A 10,354-nucleotide genomic window follows, 5' to 3' on the forward strand; every position below is an offset into this window, starting at 1 on the left:
ACCTGTCTTTTTCGCACTGAAATGCATATAAACCATCGAAAAAAAAACTAAATGGACGATAACTTCGTCAAATATGCTTCTTTTCATAACCGCACAAAAAATCGCACAAAAAAACCGCACAATAACAGAAAATCGCACAAAAAAAAAATCGCACAAAAAAAAACCGCACAAAAACCGGTTTTACTGTACTGCAACATCGTGAAAAATCAACCCACAAGGAGGAGATATACATCAATTTGAAACTTCAACTTACAAGTTAATTTTTTTACGTGTACATTTTTATATTGATGTGAATTTGTGTAGTGGACAACAATGTCGGGAAGAAATGAAAAATCGTTTTTTCTGTTTTTTCAAAAATTCTGTGGATTGAAACATTTTTTTGCTAACTCAGATTTCAGTTGATTCCTGGAACGTTTCGGTAGGTTAATCAACGATTGCATCGCAAACCAAAAGGTACTTTTAAAACAAGGTCATTTTGTTACTTTGACGAAGAAAAAAATGAACAAATTTTTGGCAACGATTTTAAAATAGTGTCAAAAACAGGGGTTTTGAAGTGTTTCTGAAAATCGTTTGTATTTCCGCACATATTGCAGCAACATATTACATGTTAGCAGGAAAAAAAATTACCTGTAGTGTATCCCCATAACTAACCCAAACGTTCCATATTCCAATGTTCACTCGTCTTTTTAGCCGATTGATCAAACTAGAGGTGTTCCTTCATCGCATTTGTACCAGAAGTACCAAATGTTATGCGTACTCTTAGAGTTAATGATTCATAACTTTTTTTTTTCTTTTGTTTGTGGGTAAGGAGTGCTTATATATGCGGGACTATATGAGGGAATATCATAACTCCTTGAAATCTTCGTACTTACAAACGCAAACACTACGAAAACCCTGTTTTTTCAGTCATTTACCGTTTTGTCTCAAATTACGCGCATTTCATTTTTGAATGTAAAATTACTGAACTTTAATATTATAAAGAAATGAATAATGAAAATCCGAACATCATTTGGGGTACAGGCTTCATTTCAACATTATTTAAAGATATCGATACAGCGTATAATTCATGATACTAACAAAAAATTGACTGTCAAAACCAGTGGTAAAATGTTTGCGTTAGCAAATTCCGTAAAAAAAAGCATTGGTAATTTTTCAGTTTTTGTAGTTTCTTTAACCATTTTGTTTGCTGTTTTCATGTTAAGGGCTAGAAAATGTAAGAATCTACTACAAATGGATGAACAAATGATCATTTACGCAGAAATCTTCTTTCTCATTAGTACCGTTTTGCCTCATATTCCGAACAGTCTTAAATTCCAAACACTTCATTTTTAAATGTAAATTTACTAAACTTTTATGCTATGAATAATTGAATAATGAAAACACAGACATTCTTTGAGATATAGGCTTCATTTTGACATCACTTACAAGTACCGATACAACCTATAATTTATAATATTCAGCATTTGCAACCAGTGACAGTCAGAACCAATGATAAAATGTTTGCGTTAGCAAATTATGTGAAAAACAAACATCGTTAAGTTTTCAGTTTTTGTAGTTTTTTCAACTATTTTGTTTGTTGTTATCATGTTAAGTGCTAGAAATGGTAAGAATCTACAATAAATGGATGAAATAAAATGATATTTCATGCAGAAAACTTCATCAAAAATAGTGTTCGGAATATGAATCAAGTTTCTACGCATGATTCAAATTGCGAACACTTCATTTTTGAATGTGAATTATATTTCGGGTTATAGACTTCATTTTGACATCATTTACAGGTATCGATACCGATATAGCGCCCTTGGTCCCGAAACGATGTAAACTATAAGAAACAAATACAATCAATAATTACAAAAGCAAAATCCAATTTTTTTACAAGCATGCCATTTTTCAAAAAAGGACTAGCTAATTGACTTTAATTTGATACATCGATCATATGAATCGGCCCTGTAGTTTAAAAGCTATGATTTAAAAAAATGCATTTTTGCTGTTCGAAATTTGAGACAAAAGTGATTAAACATACTTCTATTTTTTACCCAGAAAATATGTATTTGTAAATCTTTTTTTTTTTGTAGTCAAATAAGAAGGCTCTGTTGTATCCAAAAATCAAATTAGTTTCGCGAAAGCGTATAATTTTGAGTAATAAGACAATGTTTAATGGCCATCAAAGCATAAGTGTTCGGAATATGAGACAAAACGGTATATGAATAGTGTTCGGAATTTGAGTCAGTAACAAAAATAGTGTTCGGAATTTGAGACAAATGAAATTTAACATATTTATAGTTTTTACAATGAATATGTATTTTTAAATCTATTTTATAGTAGTCAAATGAAAAAAGGCTCTATTGTAGTTTCGCGGAACAGTACCATTTTGAGTAATGAGACACTGTTTAGTTGCTAACCATGCTTAAGTGTTTGGAATTTGAGACTAAAGGGTATTTGTTTCAAAATTTCACCGCTTAGTGAAATTGGCTTTGTGTATCACAGTAAGCATTGGTTGTCAGAGTTAGTTTGATTGTTTACACTAGGGCTCCACAGGAGCGAAAGCGTCGTGATTCGATCGAGGGATTCGACGGGAAAGGCAAATGGTTCGGAATCCTTCGTCTCAAAAGCGATGAAGAGGGCCGAATTAGGAAATTTTAAGGACCATATTGTACCGGACTGTAATGCAAAGTAGAATTTGGAGGAAAAACATGTTTGATACCGTACGAAAATGGTTATGGACGACGAAATGTACTGCCTGTCAGTTTTCAATCAAATTCTTGAACAACAATTTCATACCACAGTTAACCGGAAGAGTGTAAAATTAAGAAGAATTCGAAATTCCCCAAAAAGTTTCCTATCTTCTTAGCTGGCATTCGATCTGCAGTTGTGGACTGAAAAACGAAATTTTCGATACTTTTGGGACCATGAACCAGAAAATTTTCGGAAGAGACTACTATCTTTTCTGGAATAGCATGGAGTGTAGACTGCAGGGAGAAACTCGAGCACTGATCTATGGAGGAAGACTGGAAAAATGGTTCTACAAAAATCATAATTAGTGATGAAACGGATACTGGTTTGGCTGGATACCGGATATTCGGCTCTTTATTAGCATAAAAGAGAAACGGCATGTGGAATGGTGCAAATAAAGTGTTAAACGTAAGAAAGAAACAAACACAATTTTCAATAAAAATTTTGAACGATTATGAAATTTTCGTTTAGAATGAGTATCCAATTAAGCTTTGCGCAGTGGCTATAACGTAACCAATGAGGTTATACCGAGGTGCGATTATTGCTAATTGAAAAAAAACTTTTTAATAGTATATCATGTTTTCTACAATGGATTTAGAACAGTTTTATTCTGATAATGGTTTTATATTATAATAAATAGATTTTTGTGAGTGTATTGAGATAATTCGAATTCTGGCAGAGGAAGAGTAAGAGTTACATGCAATCAGCAATCAATGATTTTCATTGAGATTGAGAACAAACTTAGAACTGTCTTCGGGAAGGGTAGTCTGAAGGGCGAACACTTACATCACCACAAATCGAAATTATTATGATCGGCAACAAATTCACTAATTTAAAATCTCAACAACTGTTAGGCTTGGTGGAGAAGTGCGTTGGGCTTTTATAGATTCGAGGTAATTCCACATTTTCCTGTATCAAAAATTATTTGGATATGGCGAGACTGCACAAAGAACACCGAACTTAATTCGTATGAGAACATCTTAAAACGTCGGGGAGAATATTTTAACTCCTTAAAAGAAGATCTAAATTATCTGATTGCATCCTTTTTAGACCCGAGGTTCAGGTCAGACCATTTAGGAATTCTCGAAAAGTAACCAGACAAACAAAAAATTATTAAAATCATCTTGCAAAAATATTTTGAGACTAATCTTCTGAGAATAGCAGCTCGTTGCCGTCTTCAACGAAACGTTAAACGCAACGAAATTTCTTTTTTTTTTCTCTATTATAGTGACTTTCAACACATTTCGGCTGGTTCGTCACTTTTTACTTCCACAATTTTGGAAGAATGTCGGGAGTGAGAATTGAACTCGTGATCTCTGCGTGAGAGGTATGGAATTTACCACTACACCAGATCGCCTCCCCTGAAACGAAATTTCAATTTCAATAACATTTTGACATGTCAGTAATCATACCTTATGTTTAATCACGTGTGAATGATGTTTATATGCTATTGTGCTATAATTTGTCTTATCTTAATAAGAAACATTTTATTTTTTTTTTCAAATATCCGGTATCCGGGCGGATAGCCAATATTGGCCGGATAGGCCGGATACCGGATAGTTACCGGATTTCCGTTTCATCCCTGATACCTACATCCAAATTAACATTGACAGAAAACATTTCATCTTCGGCAGAAAGAATGCTGTTTCGTGTGCTAAAGGGTGAAATGAACAAATAAAAGCATCTTTTTCAAAAGTTTCAAAATATTTGTATGTATGGGACACACATCTCTTTCTCTCAGACTGAACGTCATCTTTGGATTGTACCAGAAAAAAGTCCAAACGATGTCAAAGTCCATCTCGAAAAAACACCCTATGCAAAATATCAGCTCAACCGGACTTAAGGGAGAGTGGCGCAAAGCGGTCAAGGTTTGAGTTTGGATTTGATGTCTATGTTAGGGAACACATTTCGGTGGGAGCAAAGCTCCCCCTACTTTCATGTATTTGCAATGTCGATTTCCCCTGGCAGCTTGGTTTAATGTCTCTGCTTGGAACCCACCGCATGTGTCGTCAATTTCGATCAATCAGAAGTGGGTATTTCCGTTAGGATAGGGGTTGAGATTTTTCAATTGTTCGATAGTTAGTTTCATGAGATATATTATTTGTTTCAATATAAAAAATTGTTATGGAGTGACGAAGTCGAATGACGCAAAAATTTCACCAATCCATCATGAAACGACTGAGCAAAAAGCGTTTAAAATTGGACAATTTTAATAAAAATTTGTGCACGATTTTCGATTTTCAATTTGTACCCCAATATGTTTCCGAAAGACGTAATCCTAAATGTGGACGAATCGAAAAGTCAATACAATCACTATTACTATCACACCGAGCTAAATTTCGTATGTTGTAAATCGAGATAATCTCTTACCGAGCTCGAATTTCATGCGTTGCGATTCCATATATTTAAGCAGTTCTGAAATGTTTTTTAACCCTCCTGTACTCGCGTGCAAAATCATAACACGTATACTCGCGCACGGTGTCACAGACCGAAAATTGAACTTCTCTGTAATGTTGCCATTGTGTATTTTTCAGGCTTTATAGGCATTTATTTGAAAAAGAGGGTATGATTGAATGAAAAAACTCCAAAAAAATATGTTTTCTTCGTCTTTATTATGTCATCTAATTCAGCCTCCTCAAAACCGAGTAATTTTTGATACTCCAACACAAATAACGAAATTCGAATTTTTCACTGTTATAAATTGAAGTAAGCAACTGAATATAATTCATGGAAGTATAAAGAGCTATAAAATAACATAGAAACGTATTAATCGATTGTGGTTTCATTGGAGTATGAATCAGATCATAGCATAACTGCATGCTCGAAACAAACATATGTTTTACATTTCATGCAGTTGGTGCATGTTTTTCGGGTATTTTATCGGAGAGAAGAATGTATAACGACATTCTAGATAATTACCAGATGATAGAGGTTCTGGAATATAAAGTTTGCACATTTCTAATATTCTTTTTTCTCTGTATTCTTGGTAAACTAAGAATTGATGCCTTTTTTATATGGGGCATAAAAAGATGACATAAAAGGATTTCTAGGAACTTACTTTTCTTTTTCTTGTTTTCCTGTCGATATTATTCATTATGAAAAAATATCCCCGAACCTGTAACTTTTAAAAATTACCATAAGCCACCGATTAGTTTATAGTTTACTGTTTACAATTCTTCCACAAGCGAAATTCTTTCACAAGTGTGTCTAAGTATGACCATTATATTTAGCGAATAACTATACGAAAGCCAAACATTTATATTTTTCTTTTGAACGTATGAATCTAACGACGATAATATCGACGAATAGTTAATATATGGATCCGTTCAATCCAGTTACAAAAGGGGCTGAAATCAAATAATAATAGACCGGTAATGATCTTATGCATTATATTCAACATTAATTTATACATTTCATTCAACAATATTCTAGAATATGAAAAAAGGGACTTGTCCAAAAAAGTTACTCCTATACTCGCGTCGGTGTGTCAGACCGAAAGTGTGAAAAAAAGTGGCACACGTCCCCTTTGTATCAACACATGCGATACGCTAAACGATGACGAACGACGAATAACGAAGCTAGAGAGAATCGCAAAGTCATAGTGTTGATATTTTCTGAGAAATGAACGAATTATTGATTTCTCGGTCTGACAGACCAATGCGCGAGTATAGGAGTGTTAAAGGAAAATATCAGGGACGCAAACGAAAACAAAATAATTCTCTGAAGATGTGCAACAAGCGAACCGAACAACTCGAAAAATTCTGACAGCTGCACCGAGAGCTTCCACTCGGTCTGTGCTACCGACTTGCTCGGTATCCATAAAAGTAAAATAGATGTAACGATCAAAAATTCTCTACGACTCGATTTCTATAATAGGGCTCTTTTTTGACGTAGAATTAAGGGTGCCAAATCAGAAAACAGGTCACGTTTTTATGAAATAAAGTTAACGTCAATAACTATTTTTGCCGCGAACGGATTTTGGCGATTTACATATTAAACGAATCGGAAATTCCGTAAGATTTGTTTAATATGCTATACATTAGAATCCCCTGGTTTGTAAATGGTTACAATTCATGAAAACTTGAGGCGTTTCCATTTTCCCATACATTTGTTCTGTCCATTTGTGTGCTTTCCCGAACGGAGCTGTCAATAACGAGCAACTTATCGACGACCAACAGAGGGGAAATCGTAGGATTTGAAGTCTCCGTGAACAAAGGAAAAGTAGAAAAATGAAGGGGAATACTTGCCTAGAGTATAAACAGTGGATCTCGCTGAGGCAAACTTTCATTCGGCATCGGACTGTTGAGCAATCCAGTTCACTTTGCTTTCGCTGCGCTTCGATCTAAGATTGGACCCCACCAGTGGTAATCCAACTTGGATATCGTCATTTGTTTTTTTTTTGTTCGTTTTTCGCGTTATTCGTATCGTGTGTTTTTCTTTCCGCGTCATAAATTGGACGCTTCGCGTAGTGTGTGATGAGCAAGAAGAGGAAGGCAGGCTCGAGTCCTGCAAAAAACGAACGCATTGCCAGGGGCATTAAAATTTCGAGGCAAGCGTCATCTAATGATGCAGGTGCAGTGTTGGTGCAGTGAAAAGCGCTCGCACTGAACCGAGCCTTTGCGAGTGTGACACCGCATCGAACAACAGCAAAATAAGCGATTTCGGCGCGTCGGTCGAAAATGTAAACGCCGTTTCCCAGGTAGCAACCAAAATCTAGCTCCCCCCGCTGGTGATGAAGGCGATCGCTCTTGACAAACTCATCAGCGAATTCGTATTAACATTGTTTGTTTTTGTCAATTGCGAAAAAGGCCACCGGAATAGCATTCGAACTAAATTTTCAATGCATTGGCATGAAATAAATTGCGACATACGATCAGCAAGTGTATTGTTTTGCGAGGGCAAGAATGAATCATCAATCAATTTTCGTCATTTGATTCTACAATGAAAAAAAACATTTCAAAGATTATTCTACTAAGCAGTTGTTTCTAAAATTTCACAGCATTATAGAATTGACATTTTTTCCCATTTTCTTAATGCAAGCCTTAGATTGTTTACAGCATCATTAGGAACAAGTTAACTTTTTTTTCTCGGCCATGTTTGATATGAATAATTCTATCGGTCATAGATATTGTGTGAAATATTTGGTTTGCAAACAAAATTTCTTGTGCCGAGCAGTTGAAAATGTTGCAGAATACTCACTCAACTCAACTATGACGAAAACACGGGTGTATGAGTGGTCCAAGACATTCAAAGAAAGACGAGAAGAGATGTAGGATTTGCCACGGACAACCATCCTTCTACTGATGAAAACATCGACTTAATAAAAGTAATAATGCTCGGAAATCGGCATTTCAGTTTGAGAAAGCTAGCCTGTGAATTGAATATCTCTCATGAAACAGTTCGTCATATTGCGGTTGATGTTCTGGGCATGAGGAAAGTTGCAGCACGACTAGTGCCAACAGAGTTAATAAAATGCTTCAACGATCAAATTCTAGTCCCACGTTCAACCAACGCACAATTACGGCAACGAGACATGAGTTTGACTTATTTTCCTATTTTCTTAAATCAAATTACCGCTCCGTGGGCACGTGGGCAAAGGCGCGGTTTGGCAGCATTGAAGACATAAAAACCAATTCACTGCATGAACTATAGACAATTCCTAAATACAGCTATAAAAAGTGTTTCGATGACTGGATTGTTTATTGGTAAAAGTGGATTGCTTCAGAAGGGACTTATTTTGAAAGCTGTAATAATAATTCAGGTGATAAATAAAGCATTTTCTTTAAAAACACAAATTCCCGTTTCAAAGGAGAAAAATCATTCAATCAAGAATTCCAAGCCTATGAATTCCTTCAGTATTAAATGGCTATTTGGTTGTATATTGCCTGCGATATTAATGCTCTCTCAGATTGATGTGATAACTTACGGTCGTTTGTAAATAAGCACCTAGATTTTGCACATCAATTCAGATGATGTAATGAAAAATCCCAATTACGTTCAAACGGGGTGTCCTCTGTCCGCCAATCGTGTTCACTGAAAACTTTGCCGCACATTATAACAATACCAGCATTTCACTTTAACGCACCATAAATGACTTACGAGTTTCGTCACATCGTTATTCTTTTAATGTACCTTCTAAAGTACACCGCTCACTTTACACTTCATCTCAGCACATACTGTCGAAATGATGATCTCTCTGCGAAGCGATAGGCCATAAAATATCCGGATGAAAGGTGCCTTTCCAGCATTATGATACCCCTATACCAGGGAGGGGAGTACACGTGTGAACATATCAGATGCCCGGTGATAATTAGTAACACTTGTTCTGCGCCCCCACCTTCTCTCATTTATGTTTTTTTTTTTTGGCTGCCAAGTAATGCTCTCCGTTTCTTTCGTCATCGTGCAGTCGCCCGGTGACAAATATGTATTTCATATTATCGCCATAAAACGCCAGGAACCGATGGAATGAAATGGAGTAACGGGCGTCACCGGGCACCCTCCCTAATGCGCGCCTTAACGAGGCCATTATAGGATCGTAAAATTTTAGCTTACGGCGTCGGGAGCCTCGAACCGAGTGAACAAAGAACTCCGTGATAAGGTGTGTTCCTTCCCGACCTACAAACTCAATATGGATTGGGCCATTTTATGTTTCGTAATTCGACCAATCAGCGACAGTTCAATTTAGCCGTTCAAAGTTCGTCAAATGAGGACATTGTGAAAGTGAAAATTACTTCCGACAACTGTTATCATCTGTCAGCGGTTCATTTATTATAAATACGCCTTCAATTTACAACCAAATTCAATTTTCACACTTGTCAGCCGTCAATAACTATTGTGCAGGAATTGTTCTGTCCATAAATCTACATACTGTCGGATCGGGTTGGTCTGATGCCCGACGAAGTCGGGAAGGGGAAATATGATTTGTAGTACAAGTATGTGAAATGATGTAATATCGAATCACTTATTCGCAAAAAGTAACGATACAACCGACGAAAACAAATCGATGTCCTGATTGTGATATACCGAACGGTGGTGAAGAACACAGCCTATTCTCCGCGTGATTGTTAGTGTAGGTCATATTTGATCCGTGTGGAAGTCGTTGCAACACATAAAATTACCATCTGCTGCGGTGGTAATAGAGGTGAAGTGGTAGAGCCCTCAGTCACTTTACTGTCTACCTTCCTATGAGCTTGAATGTTGCACGTAGGACCGAACGCAATCGTGCCACCGTTTGACTATGATGAGGGCCACGGAATCTCGACGAGAACGGTGACGCGGATGCATGACGGGCATGAAGATGGATTAGGCCGGTAACAGCTTGATGGTTTCATTTTGCAATTTTGTGCCTGTGAATTAGCATTTGTAAGTTGTATGGTTATATAATGGTTGTAATGAAATGGGGTTTGATTCAAAACGTGAAACAGGTGGGATATCAATGGACGGTATATGAACTGTCGTGATAGTGGAAAATTGCTTCGCGGGTTTAATTATGTGAACCAAAACGTCATGATCGCTTTCGGTAACGTTTTATATAATTCGTTAATGCTTTAGATAACGCTATGTAACGCTTTAGATAATTCGTTTTTACATGCTGATAAAAAATTTCAGCTAAATCGGTTGA

At 36.3% G+C, this 10,354-nt stretch overlaps 1 pseudogene; it reads left to right on the forward strand.

Annotated features, from left to right (window-relative positions):
• Positions 1-3,220: 3,220 nt before the first annotated feature.
• LOC129772091 (U4 spliceosomal RNA) lies at positions 3,221-3,350 on the forward strand (annotated as a pseudogene).
• Positions 3,351-10,354: the final 7,004 nt, after the last annotated feature.

This window comes from Toxorhynchites rutilus, chromosome 2, assembly GCF_029784135.1.
Source record: "Toxorhynchites rutilus septentrionalis strain SRP chromosome 2, ASM2978413v1, whole genome shotgun sequence".
Classification (NCBI taxonomy): Eukaryota; Metazoa; Arthropoda; class Insecta; order Diptera; family Culicidae; genus Toxorhynchites; species Toxorhynchites rutilus.